General features: G+C 31.4%; 1 protein-coding gene across 2 annotated transcripts in view; it reads left to right on the forward strand.

Moving 5' to 3' along the window:
- LOC126772796 (angiotensin-converting enzyme-like) overlaps positions 1-23,937 on the forward strand; it is a 102,481-nt gene that overhangs the window by 51,714 nt on the left and 26,830 nt on the right. The window lies entirely within an intron of this gene.

Consider the following 23,937-nt stretch of genomic DNA (forward strand, 5'->3'; position numbering starts at 1 on the left):
CCTACACAGAATAAGCTGTTATATTTCATAATACATTGGCCTATCTTTCGTACAAGGAGCTTGTGGCTATTAGATTATTGATGACATGACATTTGACTTGGGAAGGATTAGTGACGTCATTCTATAATCGTGTGTTATAACAAGGTATATTATTTAAGAATGTATTTTGTAAATTTTATAATTTAATTTTCAAACGAGAATTAATAAGGTTATAAGCCGTGTGTGTTTTCGAAATAATTATGTATATATTAAACTAATATGATACAATCAAGCCAAGCAATATCTTTATAAATATGTATAAATATAATATGTAAATTCTAATAGTGTGTTAATACAATTTATAAAACTAAGTTACCAAATTGCAATATGTAAAGGTTTTTTGTTCACTGAAAAAACTTTATTATTAGTCTGTTCTTTATATAGATAAGAAAATATTTGCTATGTAAATAAATATTTGACTTTAATGTATTATAGATTTTTCACAAATTTTAATAAAATTACTTTTTATAAAATATAATATATGTATGGTGTACCGGACTTTGTGGTAGACTATTCGGAGCTCTACAAATCGTACATAAAAAGTTTTCGTGTATCTGTTACAGTTTTGGCAACGTTGTCTGAAAAGCGCTCGGGCTACTACTTTATGACTATGTTGACATAATAAGCCGAGTCTAAAAAATATGCAACGTATAAAAATACTATATACTTTAAGTCTGTCTTAAAGTTTCATATCAATTGAATTAGTAACTTAACCGTGAAACTGGAAAAACTTACTGACATTATTAAAAATAAAAAAATTATTCACACTACGCTGCATAAAATATAATAAATGTTCACTTCAATAAGTATATATGCAATTCATATAAAAAACACCCGGAATAGTGGCAATAATGCTACTAGCATTTCCCCATTAGATCGCAGTTAAATGGCCATAAATATCTTCATGTTCATTTTTATAGGACGTTTATAAACGATAGGAATAGATATATATGTTTGAATAATATCTTCGTAAAACAAAATATCCAAAATAATTTCTTGTATCGTGAACGCTTACCCAATAAGAATTTAATTTTATTTGTTAATATAAGTAACTCCCTGATTGGTTGAATTCCCTAGACTATTTCATTTTATTTTGTTTCCGAGCAGTGGTCTGTGGGTTTGTTAGAACTTCGAAAGTTACTAGGTTAGAATATTAACTAAAATAACAAATACACATCCGAAGTAAATACGACGCAATATTTGTTTTATCTAAAGAGCTATGCTGCCTTTGTTTCTTTCTATTTTTTAACAAAATGAATTTAACAAAATGAACGAATAAATAAATTTATATAAGGATAAGTAAATGCATGTGAGTTCTTAGTAAATAAAACTTTATTCTTAGTTGTTATAAGTGAAAGGAATAACAATTTACCGTACTTATTATTAATATTTAATTTTGATATAGAATTACGTATTACATAAGTATAGAACTAGCTTCATTAAATATTGAAAGCGATGAAAATAATAGGAAAATGTAGAACAGTGTATGTTTGTGATTTAAATAAAAACCAACGGATTCAGGTCATGTTTACATTATTTATAGCACTAAGCTCTCCCCTTCAAGTAACTATGCTTTCTAGCTGAGGAACAATTGCTATTGTTGTTGTTTATAAATTAAAAGATGAAAAATAAAAAATTCGAACGGGTATCATTTAGAGGATTTCAATTTAGATTTTAACATCAAAATGGCCCTAAAGAACACATTGCGTTTCTCGAGAAGCTGACAGGATCCGAGGGTTGCTTTATTTAGTGTTATGTCCGCCTAAAAATTATAGTATTGACATTAATATTAGGTGTATTATAAATGGCCCTGTGGTAAGAACGCGTGAATCTTAACCGATGATCGTGGGTTCAAACCCGGGCAAGCACCACTGAATTTTCATGTGCTTAATTTGTGATTATAATTCATCTCGTGCTTTACGGTGAAGGAAAACATCGTGAGGAAACCTGCATGTGTCTAATTTCACTGAAGTTCTGCCACATGTGAATTCTACCAACCCGCATTGGAGCAGCGTGGTGGAATAAGCTCCAAACCTTCTCCTCAAAAAGAGGAGAGGAGGCCTTTAGCCCAGCAGTGGGACATTCACAGGCTGTTACGGTATTATAAATGTGCGTATATAATTATATAATGATTCAAAAATTAAAATTACAAGTAACTGAACGCAACGAAACAAAGAAAAACTTGTAAAATGACACTGGTACTGATTTTGTGGAGGACAAAGTTGAAAGTTAGAATTACTTAATAATAACAACAAATAATCGAAACTGTCCAAAATGACGTTGAAAGAACAGTGAGAGGTTCTTTCCGAGGTACGAGTGAAGAGTAGGATTAGTAGAGCTTGTTTCACTACGTTGTTCCATTACGTATTGGCATATTGAAATATCTCTTAACACGCAGACTTCCTAACAATGTTTTAAATTTTAACACGTTATAAAAAATCATGAAAAGTAATGGATGAAAGTAATCGGATTTTAACATGTAAACTTTGATTGGGAGTTTTTTATTTTTTATTTAAATTAGATTGCTAGACTGGCAAATAGCCCACCTGGTGGTCAGTGGTGACCACCGCCCATGGACATTGGCACAGTAAGAAATATTAGCGATATCTTTTTTCCCTTATATCACAAATATGCTACAAGCCATGGGAGTATGTCCTTTGTGCCTATTATTACACTGGCTCACTGACCCTTCAAATCTATCTATATTATCTATGTAATGAGTGGATGGTACCTACCACGGGCTTGCACAAAGCCCTACCACCAAGTGTAAACCACTAGTTATCTCAGTTTATAATCAATGCAAAGTTTCTGTTTGTACCTGTCATAACAATGTATATTTTAGTTGTTTCTAATTAGGGTAAATATTGCTTTCGACTAATCGGGTTTTATGTTCACCTGTCCCTAGGGTAAGTGGTGGGGTATGTTACTATATAACAATTTATAATTAGATATTATATAACAACTTATATATATTTATACAACGTTTTGATAAGCAATAAATAGTCTGGACAAAGGCCACTTCACTTATGTTAACCAGATTTAGACAAATTTTATTAAAAAAAAGTCATTCATTCGTGCTGTCCTGGTGTGGACATTCTTACCTAACAACATTTTAAAATGTCTATGTCATGTAATCTATTTATAAAGACGATTCCCACGTGATTGTCATGTTCATTTTCTATTAAGACTCAGTTTGTTTTAACGTTGGAAAAACGCATTACGCGTTTCCCCCACGGAAACAGTGGGGGGCGGGTATGTGGGCTCGCCGGTGTCCAAGGCACTGAGTGCACCCCGAATATCGGAATACCCACTAAAAACGCGTGACTCTCTGACGACGATATTAGTACCCTTTCCTAATTTATACACGATACATTTTGCTATAATTTTATTATTTGTGAATACACAAAATATTTGCTTTGCTTTAAAATGCTTACATTTTGTGTTTTTACTTAATTAACATCCTTATTATAACAGAAAATACTCGTTATTTAATTATTTTTAAAGTAAATAATAAATGTGGTTTCTTTTAAAACGCTGGTTTCCGCTTCTTGACATAATTAATTTATTAAATCAAATGTTTTTATGAAATGTTCGCGCGTAGTATACAATGTTATACGTTAACTTAATTTTTCATTCATAGCTCTGTACGAGTGGGCATTTATAACTTTTTGAAACAGTTATGCAACAATAATAATTGAATTGAAATATAAAATATTTTTTTCAACCAAAACAATATATAATGTTAACTAAAATGTCAATGACACATGTTTTATCCAGAACATAAGAGCATAAAGATCTCATTAATTTAGACAAGCCCTATTTCATTGTGAATCATATTTTAAAAAACTGCTTGTTTGAATTTAATTCATTATTATAAAAAATTAATAAAGTTTGTATAAAATCCGATTAAGCGGTTTTTACTGCACAGGTAAGATTTTTAAATTGATGCTAAAGTAAATTTAGATTTACCTACCAAGAAAATAAGCGTTCGAATTTGCTGGTAACATTATTATAAATTTTTACCGTAATACAGTGTTGTTACGATCCAGTCAAATCGTACATGTTTAAAGTTTTTCTAAATTGGATTTCCTCTCAACTTTGATAGCGTGGATTAAACAAGGCGGATCTCATTTGCAAGAAGCGATTTTTTGCACGATTGAAATTGAGTCAAAGCAATTTGTTTACTCAATTTAGTAAAACTCGTGTTTAGGATTCCGTCGAGTACTCCCTGTTCACTGAGATTGTTCAGGATAATGGTATTGTTATTCGTATCCATGCTCAATTAAGTCGACCCTACTGATTGTATGTTGTTAACTTTCAATATCTGTTTGTGACTGGCTTATTAAAATTTCGGTCGCTGTATACACATTTTAAACAGTATTATTATATCAACGGATTTGTTAATGAACAGAACATATTGTGAGACAGGTGTGTGTGACACACAGTGTGTGTGTCACACACACCTGTCTCACCTCATCTCATATGAGTACCTAAAATTTTACTTAATTTTAATGTTTAAGAGTTGTGTTTTTATATTACCTATCCAAGATTAATTATCCTTTTATTTATTAGAATATATAAGAAACTGTTTGTGTCAGATGAATTCTGCCTTATGTATATTTTCCAATTTGCGTTAGGTTAGCGTTGTGACATGAACTTCAAACTTTAATTTTAAGATCACACGAGACATATGCCCTGTGAGACATTTATGTGTAGTTTTTGTTTCTCTTTATTAAAATTTAGGAATATACTATATTTTTGATCTACTTACACGACTGTCAAAGAAGGAGTACAAAGTTTATACATGATTCAAATATGTATGGAAGTTTCTTTATTTCATCATAACTTTTAAATGAACCGATTTGAATGTATGGGGTATCGATCGAAACGTTACATCATCCTGAGTGACACTAGTTCTAAATTCATTCATTCATTCAGGGCAACCGTGTTATTGATTTATTCTGTTGAAAAAAATACTTATGTTTAGATATTATTGATGGATACTAGCTGTTATACTCACTTATATATACGGCATAAATTATAATGTAATAATTTTGTATTAAATAAAATAAAAAATTATGTCTTATTCCACAAAATCTCTAACTTCTATGCTTTTTTTATTTAAATTGGTTTGTTATTCATAATTTTGATAAAAAGCAAGTTTAATGAAAGATTTTAAATAAATAAAAATTTATTAAAAACAGGCGCTCTTAAACACTTTACAATTTAGCGTTTTAAATAAACAAAAAGGCAACGCCATTAAGCTTTCGCTCGCTTAACTTGTTTTTAGATAAGAATAATGTTAAATTTTAAATTCAGTTAGAAAATCTGTATATAATCAAATAAAAGGTTTGATTGGATAAAATATTATTATTGTTCTGACATACTTCCAGTTGTACACCCTACCATAAAACGTGCCCTAATCAATCAGCGGAATTGGCACTCAGTGTGATAGGATAGAGGAGGTTGTATTTCTATTGTGTTAAGCTTGTTACATGTATAATTGTAATTTGTAATTTTTGCTATAAAAATAATATCGACTCGAATATTTCGAAATATTGCTTTATTCAAGAAGGCTCTTGTGAGAACTTATGAAATGAAAAACTACAAAATTAAATTTAAAGCTACCAGCGGTTTGGAATGTAAATTCTACCGAGAAGAACCGGCAAGAAGCTCTTTTACGACAATTAAGTTACATAGATAATTAATTAAATACAATGTTACTTAATGTTGAAAATTGCTCGTCTTCCAGTTAAGAAAATCAAAGTTTACGTTGGATTCTTTTTTTTTAATTTGTTCCGATTTTTCCCAAAAGCCTCGTTAGGCTCAGTAAACAAAAATGGTAAAATCGGTTAATTTTGTTTTCGTGTTATTTTTACTGGTATTTTGTATTATTAGCGATCGGGATAAAAAGTTTTTCAGATAAATAAATTTGTAAGATTTACCACCTGTCAATGAAATTGTTTTTTTTTAAGTAATACATAAACGGTTTTCAATCGCCATAAATTATTAAAATTATTATACATAGTCACTAAAACGTTAAAAAAAACTATTACAAGTCTCTCAAAATGTCTTCTAGATATTTATTACAACAACATAATTAATGTGAAGGTTTTTTCATATGTATTCTGCACTAAAATTATATATTCACTGTCGTAAATTGGAAACTATTCTTGCCCTAGTTAGTACCCAAGTTTGATTGACTTATAGTTTTCAGACCCAAATCATAATCCTTTCATCCTTTAGAATTTGATTTCTATAAAATTTAATTCTAATGAATTGTTATGTAATTATCCTAATGGTTTTAAAAAATAAAAATTTACGCGTACTATAGTTATGATTTTTCTTATTGGAGACATTGTCAATTCTAGTACAATCAATAATGTCTCGCTGCTATGTAAACGGAGTTTGAATTCACTAAATGCAATATAATAATACTAGACAAAGAATAAAATCTTAATCTCAAATCTTTCTGAACGGTCTGTCATTGTCTGATGAACTTTTGTAAAGATTCTTTCAAAGACGTTTTATATCGAAGAAAACGCTATTTCCATCAATACATTTTATGGCTTTTCTAGGAGTCAATCTAAAGGGACGTAATAAAGAAGACGGTTGCTCTTAGTAAACTCATAATCCCAAGTGTTCGAAGATGGCGTCTCGTCGCCACATTATAGACTATATTCGTAGTTGTAATGTATTTGAACCCGATAATAAGTTATATTTATCAAGAGAACGATATTACTGCTGTCTTATCTCTCAATAAAGTTTTGTAATAAACAAATAATTATTGTGATAATACTCTGAAACCTGAGACTGTTGATAAAAAAATGTCGATATTACTTTTTGGAAGCAAGCTCTTACTCGAATATAAGCTATATATAATAATAATATTAATATCCTGGGACATTTTTCTCACACGGCCATCTGATCCCAAATTAAGCTTGTACAGAGCTTGTACTATGAAAACCAGACAACGGATATACTACATATACTATTTTTCTTTTGTAAATACATACTTATATAGATATTTACTCCCAGACTCAGGACAAACAGACATGTTCATGCACACAAATATCTGGCCCGGGTAAAAATCGAACCCACAACCTTCGGCGTGAAAGGCAAGCATCCACCAACCACGCCAACCAGCTCGTCATCGATATAGCTTTTATATAGCTATGTAAAAGTGTATAGGAAATACTCGTTATTTATTGTCTATGTAATCTCAAAAAAAAATCTCAATCAATAATCTCAAAAAAGCTTGTTAGGAAATAAGTTTTCAAACATTGGCTAGATGTTTAACGATCATGGGATAACGTCTGACATTATATATTACCTATATGTAAAATATAATGTTTGTTTTTGTACTTCTATACGAGATACAAATAAATATCACATATCATTGTTTATTGAAGTAGTGTGTAAACAAAAAACGTATTTTAACTCAAAACACACACTTACATAGCTTTATGTTAACAAACACATATTAACTAAAATATTATACTTAATCAAGTTTACGTTAGCTAATAACTTCCATGAAAGGAAGCTATATAACTGAGAAATATTCCACAGGGTGTGCGTAATTACTGGAGCAGAATTCTCTCAGCTAAACGCAAAGGAATCTATTGACGAGTGAATATTTGGTATATTGGGTATCTATTGCGCAACGAATATTAAGCTGACATGCTTAACTTTAATATGTTTGATTGTGTTTTCCGCTTAGGTTTTAACGTTGTTCACTTTAAATTTATGTTTTGTGGTTAGAAAATAAATAGTCCGTATGTTTCAAAAATTCGAATGCATTCCTTCATTTTCGAAATAACCCGAACCATCAATGATAGAAAACATCTGCAAGGCTAAATAAAGCCATAGCGATTATGTGCGCGATGAAAAATCTTATCGCCAAAATTGTGGGAATAAGCAAGACATTTATTACAAAATCAAATTTAATTAATTAACCGGAGAGAGATCTGGCGTAGGACTAATGGTTCACGTGGTTTCCCAGGCACGAGAGCGAAAAACCCGATATAACTTGGCACGATTCGGGACTCAAATTTGGAACCTTGAAATTTGAAGCCATATAAGCTGGCCACTTTCAAAGGAGTGGAGTAGTTATAGCAACAATTTACTGAACTATTCTATATTATTCCATATAATACTCGCAAATATTTTGAATACAATAGCGAAGTTGATATATATAAGATAATAGATTCTTGATTATGTTTCATTCATGATTCAATATACCTACCTACCACGATATAACGGTACGAACTTTGCTAGATTTTTTGTCTAACTGTTACCGTTAAAATATGTTATGTACCGTTTCATCGTCTTAGAAGCACTAATTTCTTATACATTTCGAATATATGATATAAATTGCTAAAAGATGGCGCAGTGGTTAGAACGCGTGAATTTTAACTGCTGATCGTGTGTTCAAACCCGGGCAAGACGACTAAAACTTTCATGTGCTTAATTTGTTTTTATAATTCATCTCGTGAATGACGGTGAAGGGAAGCATCGTGAGGAAACCTGCATGTGTCTAATTTCACTGAAATTCTGCCACATGCGTATTCCACCAACCATGCATGCATGTATTGGAGCAGCGTGGTGATATAAGCTCCCAATCTTCTCAAAAAAGGAGAGTGGGACATTCACAGACTGTCACTAAATTACTATGATACAAATGAATACGTAATTTCAATATAAAAAAAATTTGATACGATTATATAATAAATGAGTTGTTTAATTTAATCTCAAAACGTTTTATATCACTAAAAGTTTCAAGCTTTAATATTTATAATATCCAATTAAAAGTTCTGTATTGTTTTTCAATCTGTACATTTAATTTTCTTCGTCGTTGTCCCAGGATTTGTATGCTCAAGTGAAATACCATGGACAATATACCTGGCTTAGCTACTTTTGATATTTTCAAAGGAAACATCCTCGCTGTGGCTTGTTATTATATTTACGCAAAAATTAATAATCTTAAACAATGTTGATACTTCTACTTGCAAATATAATAATTATATATAATGTTTAAAGAATTTTCGTAAATATTACATGCTGTCGCGTAGATATCTGTGAGTGATTTTTAATATATAAATATTTATTACGAGGCGGAATAAAATAAACGTTATATTTTTTCGCCTTTCAGCTTTAATTCTTTATAAAAAAACTTAAAATTATTTATTGCATATTCTATAATGTTAAAACAAATAAATAATATTGAGAAACAAAGGTATTCTATGAATTTTTGAAATGGACGAACAGAGACACGAACTTTAAAAAGTATTATCAAGTCTGCTTTTAAATTTCAAGGAAAAATTAATATACGATAATTCGTATTCATGAATTTATGGCCCCTTAACTGGTTGCCGGGAACAAAACCTACAGCTTTAGCTGAGAATCAGCACGTGTTGGTATTTATTTCATTGAAAATGGATTTATGGACGGAAAGCTGCGATTGAATATCCAATTTATAAATTGATTCGAAGATTTCCAAGAGATTAAAGATGCACAAAGTATCTATATATAAATAAATGTGTAAATGGTTTTTGTAATTAATCAAAAAATGAAAATATTATAGCAAAAATTAATCCGTTCATATTTTTATACGAAAAAAAAAATGAATGAATGGTTGATTACGAATCTACTACTAACTGATCGAAGCAATGAAGCTTATGATTAATATTTTGGGTTCGACCTCCGTTCCTATGTTTGGTATGGTCTGGTTGTTTTACATTTCCAGACCCCTGTCATAGATTTTTATAATCATATTACTTATAATCTATGGCATATATAAAAGGCAATGTCCTGACTGACGTTCTTTTTGTAATGTGCGCAATAAGAAGGGATAACATGAAATTTTATCGGTACAACTCCTCTATTTTCAACTTCATCTAAACAGCCCGTTCGAAGTTCATTACTTTAAGAACACCAAGTCTTATTATTATATATTTGAATAACATATGATTAACGCGGAAACTGCACGAATAAATATTTCTTTTACCTTCCGAGAGCCGTGAAAGTGCAAACAAATCTGTTTATAACTGTCGTATCTTTTGTATTTTATCATAATTAATAACTAAGTTTTTGCGATGAAATTAAAAATAACAAATGAAACAATTTTAGTTTCATTGTTCGCCTTCAAATTTCTTAATAATACAATCTAGGAAAATAACTTGAAATTGTTAATTACTGGTCTACCTGCTTATAGGAGCGTCAGATGTTTAAATACTTACTTCAGTTAGGAAGTAAGCTCGCAGCTCGGCAAACGCTGCAATTAATTACGAGAGCACATTAAGAACTGAAACCAATATGTTGAAATTTTACATACTTGCAACTATTATTACGGTTGTATATCGAACATTTTCTTCAACTTTGACTTTCTTGTCACCTTGTTGCTAATAAGTACGAAAACGACGGCACTTAAAATGAAATTACGCTGTTCTTAAGTTTCTCAGTTAGATGAAAGGTCTCTTTCATTATCAAGTAGCGTGTATGTGTGTGATTTGTCTCTTACGTTTTCTACATTTAACGATTATACGATGGCATTCTGGGAATAGGCTGCTTCATGGTAGTCACATTAACCACAGACATTGGCACTGTGAGAAATGTAAACCATTCCTTATACTGGTAACTGAGAACTAAAATGTTATGTCCCTTGTGCCTGTAATGACGCTAAAACCAGAAAACAGCAATACAAAGCATAATAAGGCAAATAAAAATAGCTTAGGAGAGACAAACAATGGTTAGGTTAGTATGCTGAGATTGATTTAAAAATCAATCTCAGTATGTACTTGAAGTTTAATGTGGTGTGGAACAGCTGCTGTCGCCACTCAAATAATGCTATGGACATTGGAGACAGTGTGAGCTGATATGTAAAATATCTTTTACATAAAACCATCCAAGAAACTTTCATACCCTGAAAAAAATACCTTTTTACGTGCAAATGCGTTCACCAGATCTCACCCCAATTTTTTTTTTAGGTTTAATCCTAAAGCTAAAATTGGTAAGGTATGTATTTCTGTTATCACAGTTAACTTATAAAAATACTTTCTAAAATATATTTTAGCGCCTTTTTCAGTTAAAACGCTTGGTGATCTTGTTTGTGACCTTTAAGTAATAGAGCAAAAACGTTTCTTTAACACATAACACTCAATCTTATTGCTTCCACTGGTGACAGAAGGGTTCATTTTTAGCTCAGAGAATCGGAATTGCGCTTTAACGACGAAATATTGCAAGCATTATTCCACCATTCCACGAATCCATGTTTTTTTTTTCACAAGCTATATTCAGGTTTTATTTGTCTAGACTATTGTTATGTAACTATATGAAAATACTAATATAATTAATGACAGATTTTTTTCAACAAACCTGTATAAATAATACTTGTAACAAACATCTTATCAGCTAACAATATTACATACAGTAAATATAAGCTGGAAATACAAACATTCCAAATCTTTAGTCGAATCGTCTTAACTGCGTGTCGTAGCGGGCGGAACCCCCCTGGCGAGCCGCCAGATATGTGATGATACGCTGAGAACAAGTCGGTTAACTACGAACATTTTTGAACAAAGCACAATTTTATCAGTGTTTCGGTATGGGGTACTTCGTGAATTATTGTCCGCATATATTTTTATTTAATTGCACGCCACATTTGATAAATAAAGTAAACTTTAAGGCTGTTAGCCAAAATGGTGACGTTATATCTATCGCACTTTAGTCATTGTTAATATATATAGTATTAGTTTACATACATAGTGTTTGTATACATAGTTTATTACTGCTTATGTTTCCGTAAGACCTTGTGATAGCCCGTCTGGGTCGGTACCATCCTCTCATCAGCTATTCTACACCAATATATTGTGTTCCTTGCTCCGATTTGAAGGTTGATTGAACCACTGTAATTACAAGCACAAAGGGTATAAGATCTTAGATTCCATGGTTGGCAGCGCAATGTCTATAGGCAGTTGTGATTAAATAGCAAGTGACACAGTTCTGCGTGTGCCTTCCTCTTAATAAATTAATATGTAATTTATCTGAAAAAGCGTTAAAATTGAATTTCAACGTTCATTTATTAAGTAGGAAATTCGGTGCGAATTAAACACTAAAGGGTGTGTAAATGAGTTATCTAACTTGAGGACGGAGACAGTGTTAAACCCGTAACTTGAATTCGTAAGTCCGTTATAGGTTACTTCCTCTTCTGTGATTAATTCCTCTTCTTATTTTTTTAATTTTTTTTTCTAAGTCCATAACAGCTATATCTATTATATTTTACCGCTATATCTGAATATTTATACGCATTACGAATGTCAAAATCAAAAATCTCATTCACGGTGAAAAAATCAAGCAGTCATAAATCAAGAAGTCGTATAAATTGTATGAAATTTTATAATATAAAACATCTTACATAGAATGTGAACTACGTTAAGTTATGGGCTTTTCTGCGGGTAAATTATAACGGCGGATTGCCGCAGCTCCACTGCGGGATATAAATCCTGCAATATTACTGGCGTTTGAGCGGAGACTGAAACATAACATACAAGTAATGTCTTGAATGAATTATTTTAATTTTCGTTTACAACAATATTGATCTTATCTCGCTTCAATTGCTCTTCGTTGTGATTTATAAATATAAGACGATTAATATCTTATTATATGATGCACGGAATGTCGGTTGCTAAAAATAAATATTAATAAATATCATCACCAGCCGAAAGTCACTGCTGGACAAAGGCCTCCCCCAAGGATTTCAATAAATAATATTTGTGATAAATTAAAATATGTTATTAGTATTTTTTTCATATCAATTAAATAAATATATACTCGTTATATATATTTGAGCCGGTTGGCGTGGTTGGTAGAACACTTGCCTTTCACGCCGAAGGTTGTGGGTTCGATTCCCACCCAGGACAGACATTTGTGTGCATGAACATGTCTGTTTGTCCTGAGTCTGTGTAATTATCTATATAAGTATGTATTTACAAAAGAAAAGTAGTATATGTAGTATACCAGTTGTCTGGTTTCCATAGCACAAGCTTTGTACAAGCTTAATTTGGCCAGATGGCCGTGTGTGAAAAATGTCCCAGAATATTATTATTATTATTTATTACTTAAATCAATAAATATATTTCATTGATAATCACACAGCTATTTCTTACATTCTTCAAAATTTTCGTTTGAAATTGTACCAAACTTCGTCAGTTATTTTGAACAGTTATGTTCTGAAGCATCGTGTAATGGATTCATAATATCACCGACGTTAGAATCTTTTGCTACAAAGGTTTTTCGATTTCCAATTTCTTTAAACGATTGGTTAGTATCTTTACTTTTTTTTTAAATAAAAATAAATAATTGTGAACTGACTTAGGACGGTACAGATTGTAAATCATCTCCTTAAGACTACGACCACGTAAGTGAGGTAAATCTATTAACAAGTTATTAATTGTAAGATGTTTAACAAATAATGTTCAGCTCCTTGAAAATAGAATCGTATTATTATTATACAAAAAAGAAATGTATTAAAATATATTATGTATGTTGTTTAAAATAATAATAAATGTATTATGTATGTTGTATAAAAAAAGCAATTAAGGCGTGGAATGCGCAAAATTTATATAAAAAAATAACAGTAACATTTTTTAAACCTAATATTAAAAATTAAATTTATTTCATATTATCTTTTGAGTTATATAACAATGAACGCAGTATACTTAGTATTTTTAAGAAAAGATCCAATTAAGAATTAAAAATAATATCCTTGGTACGTGCGAGACGTGAGTCCAGCAAATGGAGGCGTTTTTACGAAGTGGTAGAGCATCAACTTAATTAGTTGGTTCAATTACTTCTCAAGGAAAACTACCAGTAATAACAATGACAGAATTAAAAGAGCAAACGCAAATCTTTATAAAATTTCGTTAAATATATAATTGATATTTAAAATGATCAGTTTATCATTAAGAACGAAAAATATTTACATATAATTTGATATAAACCATTAACATTTATATCTAATGTACAAGCAATGAATATTAAAAGCCCTTTGAGATATAGCAGACTCTATTTGCTATCAATCTTAAGAAACAGACTCGCAGTTTGCTCTTCATATCATATGAAATAAATAACCTGACCTCGAGATCATTGGGTAGGTCGGTAATGAAGAGATTGCTGTTACATATACGTTTGCCACATTTGTTTTTTTTTCGATCTGTGAAAATATTTACACGTCACTCGTTAGGTAGGTGTTTTTTTTTGTCAGCTTATTATACCGACTGTAATACAGCGCTCACTCAGCGCTAGCAAAGTTATTTCCACCTTTACAAAGAATTCCCGAAAAAAGAGTACATATTTAAAAAAAAAATGAATTTTGACAAATAAGTATATGTATATTTTCATTTTTGGGCAAAGCAAAGCTCTACTTACGTATCCACACCAAACACAAGTTGTTCGCGATCTTTAATAATAAATTTGTCTTTCAAACTTTATTGCCACTTTAAACTGTGAAGTTGGCTTTGTTTTAATTAAACTCAACAGCGCTTTATCTGCTAATTTTGCCGAGGTATTTTAAACAACTTTAGTTTGAACTTAACACGACTTTAATATAATTGTGGCGTAGTTAAGTTTAAAAAAAGTATTTATCACTAGTTGGTACTTGACAGATGAATTGCGCCCGAGATTGTACTAGATGTTAATTTTGAATACATTAAATAAAAGTCTGAAAATTAAAATTATAACCAAAATGTCTTTAAAAGGCCGATTTTGGTGTCAATTAAAACTGATCGTTCGATTTTTGAATTTCAGTAATATACCCCATTAATTTTGAAAAAAAAATAATCTATGACTGCACATGGTGTCGCTGGTAAGAAAGAAAATTTTTTTTAAAGAAGACATAAATAACTACCTAATTATTATTTAAGCATATAACAAAGAGATAATATCTTAGTGTAAAGCGCTAATATTTATTAATACATCGAAATCTTATGTTCACAATCATAATACAAAGCAGAGTTAGTTCGTAACTAAACTAATATATACAAAGCTATTGTTACAGCTGTGTTATACACGTGTTGTACTATAATAAGCACTAGCGACTGCATTCATAACTGCAAATAGCAAGTTTAGGTCTAATGAGATGCAAGAACTAACGATAAATTTAAACGCTTAACGCAACATTTTGTACCGAACAACCGACAATTATCTAAATCTGTTCTATTCAATGGTTACTTAAGGATTCTGCATTACTTTTTAAAGTGACGCTCTTATAATTTTATTGAACACTGACGCTATATTTTATGTAAATAAACTGAAAAAATGTCATATTTTACATGGAACCGACTTGAATTTGAGAAAGTTTGTAAGACAGATTAATTCTGTAATTTAAGCAATGTTTTAAAATAATAAAATGTGTATACTAAATTAAATCAAAAATACGTTAAATTAAGTTCTAGTTCAATAAGTATGTAACAGCCTGTGTATGTCCCAATGCTGGACTAAAGCCTCCTCTTCTTTTTTGAGGAGAAAGTTTGGAGCTTCCACCACGCTACTCCAATGCGGATAGGTGGAAAATTCTAGTAAATATTATTAAAATAACATTGACTACACATTACAGTAATATAAATAAGGTTATTGTATTTAAAATCATTTCACCCAAAATAAATATCTTTCAGAACATCTTCCCAAAATAAATAAATTAGGTGATAACAATATAGTATTAGTTTTTATATTTTTTTTTATTTTAAACCTATTGCACAATAGTTAAATAAAGTAACACCCTGTAATTTTCTAGCAGCTGTGTGAAAGCTTCCTGTCCTTTTTCACGGTACTTCAATGAGGGTTGGTAGAAACATGTGACAGATTTTCACCCGCCGCATGCAAGTTTCCTCATATTCCCAGGTGTTCGCCTGGGTTGCTCAAACTCAGAAATTCACGTCATCTAACCACTAGCAACTACCAGCGCTCTGCTATTACTACAAAATAGTTCTGATGATATTATGTTACTAGATGTTAGAAATAAACAAACGTAATGCGCGAACGAGAGAAATGACTTTGAGATATCTGATATTCATTTTGAACAATACAAACAAGTTATGCCAGTGTCTTTAACTTGGCAAACTTCCAATAGTTCGGGAAAGGCAGTAGTGAAGTCAACAAAAAGAATTCATTCGGTAGTAAAGCGAAGAATTACAATATAGTTCCCCTTTTGTTTACGTCTTTTAAGCGTAGTCCCCTATAATATATTTGTGCTATTAAAATGGAAAAGGTTCGTGCCGGAAATCTTTTTTTTTTTGTTGAATCAGCGATGACTATTATATTTACGTCTTATATACTCACCTGGGTGTTGGTAAATGATTTTCTTCTACTACAATGTTTAGTACATTTGACGATAATCGGTTCACTTATTTAGCCGTGTCAAAGTAACAGATATACAGACAGAGAGAGTTACTTCCACATTTATAAATAATAGATGGTGGATGTTTAAAAGAAAAAATATTTGGAATAAAAGTTTAAAAGTGAATGCAGCTAAACTCAAAAAACATTTTTGGTTTACGATTGCGATAGTTTACAATTTGCTTATATGGATTTTTAATGCCTGTCATCATCAGGATTTTGTAATAAAAATGAGTGCAATCCGATATTGAACTGCTATGGAAAATTCACATTCGCTTTAAAAGAGTTTGCGGTCAGAGGGATCGGAAATGAGTTCCGTGATTACTATTCATCCATTTTCTTGTCTGCAGTTCCGATACGTATCAAAGTAGATAATTTCTTGTATGCATTTTTAACTACGCTCTTATAGTATATTATCGAGAGTCCAATAAATAAACGATAATCAGCAGGAGAGATGGATGATCGTGCTTTCTATACCAAAAAATATACTGTCTAACCGCAATAAAAAGTAGCATATATAGCCTAAGTTGTTTTTTCTCTTTTGATTTAAAATTGACTTTAACAATGATTTACAAACTAACGAATTTTCAAATAAAAGTGAGTGTATTTCCGTACCATTTCAGGTTCCGCATTTCTGTCTATTGAAAAAGTTTTTGCTGATTTTTTATTCGCCACTACAATGGGGCAATTAAATGCAAGATTTTTTTTTCGTTTTAGTCAACGACACGAACTCGGTAAAGTGTAGTCGCTAGTCGCAAAGGCTTGAAATGAAATAAAAAAATATGAATTCGGTTCAGCAGCTATCACACCGAACGGAAGCTTATTTGCTTCTAATTTATAAATTTACTAAAGTATATAATATGTGTGGTGTGATGTTTTTTTTACGATTTTTTTTTTAAATAAACGTAGTACTACTATACAGTAACAGCCTGTTAATGTCCCACTGCTGGGCTAAGGCCTCCTCTCCCTTTTGAGGAGAAGGTTTGGAGCTTATTCCACCACGCTGCTCCAATGCGGGTTGGTAGAATACACATGTGGCAGAATTTCAATGAAATTAGACACATGCAGGTTTCCTCACGATGTTTTCCTTCACCGTTAAGCACGAGATGAATTATAAACACAAATTAAGCACATGAAAATTCAGTGGTGCTTGCCCGGGTTTGAACCCACGATCATCGGTTAAGATTCACGCGTTCTTACCACTAGGCCATCTCGAGTACTCTACTGCTACTACTCTCTCAGTACTACTATGTACCTGGTAAAATAAACGTACAATGGTAATAAAAATTTGATATATCTTCAAGTTATTACTAAGTTTATCAAGTGCTCAATTCTTGTTTAAAATTCCTCTCGCGTGGTCAAGAAATAAATGAGTGCAGTTTACTTGTCGGATGAAATTCTGCACAGTTATTTCTATATAAACGCAGTAAAACATTTACATACGGCTTTTTTACAGTTATATGATTTTAAAACCATGCATTCAAAAAAAAATATAGCAACGCAAATTTTAGTAGCGAATTTATCTATCAAAGAGTATTTATATAAAAAGTAGAAATTAAAATACATTTTTGGACTATAAAAATACCAACTCGGTTTAGTATAATATTATGTGTTTATTGCATTTATTTGAAAAAATAATAATAAAATTCCTTCAATGGCTCGTTAGGCAAATGACACTCAGGAGGAGAGGCGCTTTCGTAATGTTATTAGTGTTTAACGTTGGTGCTTTCGATGTTTGTTCCGTAAATTGAACTCTTCGTTGTGTATAAGAATAAAATAAAATTCAATGTATCTTTTTTCAAATGTGTACGTTACTAATCGTGGCGAATATGTATTAATGAACATGGAAATAATTTTATTAAAACGCCGAAGTTATTATATTAGAAGTTATAGTTCGTGTAATAAAAAATAAATTGCTATATAGCAGTAGATTCCGAGATGCTGGATTAAAATCGCAAGTTCGGCCAATACAAAGTCCACTTTTCACAGGCGAATTTCGAAAGCGAACACAAATAAACAAATAAGTGTGATTAAGCTAGTGATTCGAATTGAATTAAAATTGATCCAATATAATATCGAAGAAAACTCACGGCCGTCTAATCTCATTCAAAGTTGTGAGTAGAAGGATTTTGTGAGAGACCTAACTTAATATTGAAAGCTTTCAAGGTATTCACGATAATATTAAAGAAACGTTAAGTTCATTTGAAACTATTGCTTGATTTTTTAGTTTTGCCAAAATATATTAACCGATGGGTTTATCGCGTCATCATATTATATAAAGTTGTATTAATTGTGAAATAAAAAAAAGTTAAATATATGTGATATGAACTAATAAATAATCTTTTCAGTTTACTAGTTCATTTTAGACTATTATTGTCACACTCTTGGCACGAGTTTCACTCTTAATTCTTGAGAAAATACTAGTAATTATTCATAACAGGAAATACGTAATATCTCGAAAATCGATACGCTTAGTAGACGTGAGTTATTTATACTAATGGAACAAAATTTTTTCATGACAACCTTTCATTTCTCTTCCATTACACCCTTATAATCACACTGACGCAAGTCGAGCGAGCTCAAATTCGATGGACTTGCTATTAACCAATGCGTAGTATCTGTCTATCTTCATCGTTATATCAGCTTGAATGTACTTTATTATTGCATAACCTTTTTGCTTTGCATAATATAACAAAATTCGAAATTAGAATTGCAGGAAATGTGGCTACAATGTGAGTTATTCTTTTACAGGCACAGTTCATGTATATATATGTATGACAAAAGTGAAGTATTTTGTAATTAAAAGATTTATCAAATATTATTATTTAGTTAAATTAAATACTGTAGAAGTACAGTGGCTCGACAGAGAATATTTGATTATGGTTTGCGTGCAAGACGGCACTGGACTACATTGAAATACTAACTTTGGCGCGTTTTACTGAAACAGGTGACAATTTTTGTGTTTACAGTTTGCAATTTTTAGTAAGTCACCAAACATTGTTTTCATTTCGTACAGACCGAATTGAAATAAGTCTAACTGAGCAAGCGTAATAACAAACAGCAACAATTGTATTCCTCTGACGTTTACCTTCTCCGTTTTTTGTGAATGCTCAGTTTTATGAACAAAAGAAAATAATCGCTCTATGTCTGGCCTTTTTACTATAATGAAATGAAATGAAATAATATTTATTTCTCATCACAAAGGAAAAGTACAGGTGATTTAATTAATCATCATAATGTAAAACATAGAACATAAAAATAATAATGCTTATAAATAGGGTTCAAATTGAAATTCAAGATGTAGATTTAACAAGCACTTTAGAATCAAGAGTGGTTTTACAAGATTAAATTAAATATCACCAGTTCTAATTATAGATTCTGTCATGAACCGGTAATAAATAAGGCAGTACTAACACATTTCCACCAATTTAATTACATATTAAAGTTACCCAAGAAGTTTCGTAATATGAAATTGTATTTAAACGTTCATACATACAGTTGTCATTAAGCAGATAAATATATACATAATGAAACACCACAAATCGATTCTACCGCCTAATATTCTCACATTTATTAAAGGTGTTATGAATGTTATATGAATGAACGAAATCGGAAAATAATACCTATTTAGTTATTAGAATAAATTGGCTGGAATTGAATTGGCTTTTCTCTAATTTACTTTTGATCCCCCAATGTTATTCGTCAATTTAGGAATTCGCTGTTCGTATTTTATGAAAATCCATAATAAATATAAACGCCATTTTCATTGCCATTTATTACACTAAAATTTTGTATTATTAGATAAATTATAATTTCTCTTATTATTGTTTGTATAAATAGTCGAATATTCAACATATAGTAAAATTTGATTGCTTACTACTATGACTAATGTAGTTGCTTAAGAAAGTAAAACAATGTTTTGAGATCACTTTGCTTTATAATATTAAAAGACTTTATGGCAAGATCAAGTAATGCGGTACAAAAAAGCCTTGCCAAAAAGCGGGCTGGGCGGCGACGCGAGGCTGGCGTGTCGCAAGCGCGTTGTGTTCTATGAGTATTCATATTGGTAATTACACAGACAGCGGGACGTGAACCGCCGACCACGGCCGAGCGCGACCGCAATGAGTGACATCTTCCGTATGAACTAATACATTACAACTGCTCACGCCCCGTCGCAGTCCTGTCCGCTGTGTGATCATACCATTATGGGCATGGTGTGTCGGGTTACATATTCGTGAAATATTTGCACAAGGGAAATCATCTATGTGTTGCACTGAGCTAAGTCGATCTTTAATCTTCTTCTTTTTTGTTTTTCCTCTGTAATAACTTGTCGAGTTCTTTTTACATTTACATATATTTTGTTTTTATTTTGAAAACGTAAAAGTGGCGTCCTATGGTGCGTGTTTCTGCGGATTATTTACTCACGGCTGATGACCACGGACAGCCACGCACTTCACCAATGCTCTTCCAAAGTTGCGTGTTGTGTCAGTGGTGTCATTGTGGCATTCCGAATTGATAAGTATAGATAACGTATCGCTGCAGCTGCGACTCATATAGTGATATTTAGTAATAATAATTAGTTTTGACATGCTTGTCCGTTTTAACACAGCACCTTTGCTCATTTTTTTGTTCAACCTTCAAGATTTATTCTAAGTCTGAGTTAAACGTAGAAAGTTACCGAGTGACTAAATAAAACGGGCGTGCGAACAGATGGGATTCTATAAATAAATAAAACGATATAACTGAGACTATATTGTAAGTTGAGTCCATTGTTTTGTAACTAATAATTTAATCTCGGGAGAATTTTGTAGACGTAGCTTTACCATATACATCTATCTCTCTCTAATTGATTTGACCTTTAGCAGTATTTCTTTTCAAGACGAGAAAGATGTGCCGTTAAAAACTGAGTTACACGTGAAACAAAGGATGTCGTTTCGTGAATAAAATATTGCCACTCGTAGGATTTTGTAAATCCAGAAAAGGGAATCCTTTTTTAATCTTCCTTTGTTCATATGTTAAGCTATTCATGACAACGATGTCTCGAAGTGTTCACAAATGAGGATATTTTTTAAACGTACAATTATGGAAAGTTCCAATATATTATTTGTATAGGTAGGCAGATTGGCAAAAGGATCACCTGATGTTAAGTGGTCACCATCGTTTATAGACATTGGTTCTAAACATATTGGTAAGAAATATTAACCACACATTACATCTACAATGCGACACCAACCTTGACAACTAAGATGTTACTTGTATAGTTACACTGGCTAACCTAACCTTCAAACCGGAACACAACAGTATTGATGATTGGCGGTATGTGTAATGACTGGACGGGTGGTAGTTATCCAAAGGGGCTTGCCAAAGCCATTGATATTTTAAATGATTCTAAAAAATTAATATTTTTTACAATTCAAAACTTGTAATGCCGTGTTTATTGTTAATTAATATGCAAATTTGTGAACTGTCAATAGACAGATATCTACTAACCCCGACAAGTGTATTTATATTTAAAAGATCTATTCAGGATCACATTAACACGCTCTTGAATAAAACGCGTGAATTTTAACGTTATTAATAAATTGTAATTAATTCTATAAAGAAAAAAAGTTACAGCCTCTAAATGGCTCACTACTGGTTTAGCCTGTTCTCATTTTGAATAAGAGGTGTTGGAGATAATTCCATCATGCTGCTCCAATCTTGGTTCGTGAGTATACATGTGGCCGATTTTCATCCGAAATATATTAGTTTTCTCACAATGTTATCCTTCACCGCCTAGCAGGAGATGAATTATAAACGCAAATTAATCAGTAGGCCTTGCCCGGGCTTTTGAATACGTAATCATCGATGAAGATTAAGGTGTTCTGACCATTGTATTATCCCGGCTCTTTACTATAATATAATAATTCTAATTGATATAAATATATTAAAATATTATATACAAAACTTAATATGAAGAAGCTTTGTGTAAGCCTTTCTGGTAGGTAGATATGGACATATACATACATCAACTATTCTACCGCTTACATTAAAACTTTATAGGACCGTGTTCCGGTTTTAAGAGAGAGCCGGCTTAATTACAGCCACAAGGGACATTTCAGATCTCATGGTGGCTGACGTATTGTCGGCGTAAAGAATAGCTTATATTCCTTACCCGTCCCGACTTTGTACGGGTAAAATTCATACGAAACGACTCCCATTTACCTTTAAGTGACCGCTTACCATCAGGTCGCACATGATATACGTTCTTATATTGAAATAAAAAAAATAAAAAATGACATATCTAATTTTTGTTACCTTAATATTCCACACATATACATATATATATCTTGATGAATGGCGAGTCATAGTGGAATTTTTAGGTCGCCTGTACCACGTGGTTTTAATTGAATTTCGATTAAACCTATAACATGCTTGTTACATGATATAAACATACCTAAGTGCATCTCATTAAATAAATACCAGTAGAATTTTCTAGATTGGGTGAATGACATCTATGGTTACTGCTTTGCTTCTTATGGTCACGTGAAGTATGTAGGTTATAAACTTTCTCGACACGGTCTATGTAATAGTAACGTTTAATTGACAATTTTATGATATAATAATATATAGCTCTGTAGTGAAATAAGGGGAATTTGAGCAATTAATCAACAGGGATTCATTTACGTGTTTCTCTTCCTACCAACAGACCTGCATAGTCTTACCACAGATAAATAATTAAACGTTATTTCAAGTACTCAAATACACTGTTTTAAGTAAATTTTCGCAAAATATTTTGACTATATATCGTATAATTTTCAATAAGACAATAAAAATAAATTAAAAAATTGTTTTCTAGGCATATTTTTTATAGGATTGGTAGGCGAACGAGCATATAGCCACCTGATTGTAAGTGGTCACCAACGTCCAAAGACATTGACATTGTAAGAAATGTTAACTATCGCTTATATCGCTAATTCGCCACCAACCTTGGGAACTAAGATTTTATGTCCCTTGTGCCTGTAATTACACTGGCTCACTCACCCTTCAAACCGGAACACAACAATACCAAGTACTGCTGTTTTGCGTTAGAATATCTCATGATATTTGAATGGTAGGAAGTGGATGTTTATTCTAACTGGTATAATCTTTGCTCGTGTGGTTACAAAAGTCTGCATTTTGATAGATAATATTCAATTTAATATTATATTCATATTTATGTAACATAAGTATAGTCCATTCCAATTAAAGGAGGAAAAAAGATTTAAAAAAAAAAAAAGAAATTGGCCTTGAATTGATATAATAGTTTAAATAATGAGGTAAAAATAATTAACAAATTTGTTTGATGAAAACTTTATACACTATTTATTACAGACTTAAACTATAACTAAAATAAAAACAAAATACGCATTTTAAATTTATACAAAAAACACGCCGTTAAAAAGATTGTAGACGTCGTTGTTTTATTTTTTTATATATAGACTGTTATTTTATACAATTCATTTTTGGTATATATTTAAACGTAAATAA

The sequence above is a fragment of the Nymphalis io genome, chromosome 13 (assembly GCF_905147045.1).
Source record: "Nymphalis io chromosome 13, ilAglIoxx1.1, whole genome shotgun sequence".
In the NCBI taxonomy this organism is placed as follows: domain Eukaryota; kingdom Metazoa; phylum Arthropoda; class Insecta; order Lepidoptera; family Nymphalidae; genus Nymphalis; species Nymphalis io.